Source organism: Otolemur garnettii, unplaced genomic scaffold (assembly GCF_000181295.1).
Source record: "Otolemur garnettii isolate 467f Iridium unplaced genomic scaffold, OtoGar3 scaffold00010, whole genome shotgun sequence".
NCBI lineage: Eukaryota > Metazoa > Chordata > Mammalia > Primates > Galagidae > Otolemur > Otolemur garnettii.
This window is the reverse complement of record NW_003852405.1, coordinates 36,145,955-36,147,717: the sequence shown is the minus strand read 5'-3', so window position 1 is coordinate 36,147,717 and position 1,763 is coordinate 36,145,955.

The following is a 1,763-nucleotide window of genomic DNA, read 5'->3' as shown; positions in this document are numbered from 1 at the left end:
GAGGAAGGGGGCAGAGAGCAAAGGGGGTTCCTGCCAGTGGTGCAGAGGAAGGGGGCAGAGAGCAAAGGGGGTTCCTGCCAGTGGTGCAGAGGAAGAGGGCAGAGAGCAAAGGGGTCCCTCCCAGTGGTGCAGAGAAAGGGGGCAGAGCAGGCAGGGACAAGGCGTGGGGGGCTTTGTAAACTGGGACCCAGAAAGGGATGTTGTTCGTTCAGGTGGGAAGACGTTGGGGGTCTGCGCAGCCAAGTGATAATTGATGCTTTAGTTTTTACAGACACCCTGGCAGGTGTGTGCAGAGTGGTTTGGAGAGGAGGAAGCACATGAGGAGGGGGCGTCTAATTGGAAGCCTTTTGCAGTATCCCGGCATGAGAGTCTGGGACTCAGTTGGGGGAGTCATAGGGGCTGTAGGAGGTGAATGGATTCTGAAGAGCACTTGCTGAGGGGGTGAGCAAGCGAGGGACCCCTAGGCTTTTGATGTGAGCAACTATGTGAAGTTGAGGGTGGAGGGGAGCCAGGCGTTAGCTTTCACCATGTTGAATTGGAGAGGTCGTTTGATTATCCACGTGGAGGTGTCCTGAGGGAGTTGGGTACACGCACTGGGAACTGTGCTGAGAAGTCGGTTCTGGAGATAGCAGTTGTGAAGCACAGATTTAGATGTGTATTTGAACCTTGGGACTGAATCAGACCACTGGACACAGATCAGAGAAGGGCCCTCAGAGTCCCAGCACTCATCCATGGTTTCACTTCCTATGGTTTCAGTCGCCCGTGGTCAACCAGGGTTTGAAAATACTGTGTACGGTCAGACACTGGAGAGTGAGCCAGAGAGCACTTCACACAGCGTTCACGACAGCACTTTGTTATAATTGTTCTAGTTTACTATTAGTTATTGCTGTTAATCTCTTGCTGTGCCTAGTTTATAAATCAAACTTTGTTATGGGTATGTATATACCGTACACATAGAGTTTAGCATTATCCACAGCTTCAGACATCCATAGGATCTTGGAAGGTTTATCCCACTGCCTTTAAAGTCAAAGAGGGGAGAGAACCAGCACAGGGAACAAAGAAGCTGCCACGAGTCCAGGGGAAACCCCAGAAAAGCTGGTGTCACAGAGAGTGGTTTGGAGAACCAAACAGAAAACAGAAAAGGACTTCCCAGTGGAGGGCTGGCGATCTGTGTGCAAGGCCGCTGGAACAGCCTGGTAAGGACAGCAAAGGGACCATCAGGTGTGCCTTCTGGAGGTCACCTGCCACTTTGCCAAGAGCCGTCTAGCACAGAGGGGAAGGGTGGTGAAGAGAACAGGTCAGGAAGAGCAGGTTGCAGCCACAGAGGACCACTTCCAACCTTGTTTTCAGTAAAGGAGGGCAAACTCTAGACCAGCAGCTGGAGGTGGTTGTGAGATAAGAAAATTGTGTTTGTTTCTGGTTTTGCTTTTGTGAGCCTTGATTCTTGAGCCTCTGTGGAGGGGGAGGGAGGGAGAGTGGAATGGGCCAGTAGAAAGGAAGAAAGTGATGCTGGAAAGAGGAGAGAGAAGAGACACTTACAGAATCTACCCAGGAAAAGGCAAGAGGGGACTCCATGGGCAGGGGGCAGGGAGGCGCAGGCTGGAGACAGGAGCAGGGGCGTGACTTCCACAGACACAGGAGGAAGGCACGGAACGCGGGCACAGGCACGGAACCCGGGCACAGGCACGGAACGCGGGCACAGGCACGGAACGCGGGCACAGGCACGGAACGCGGGCACAGGCACGGAACGGGGGCACAGGCAC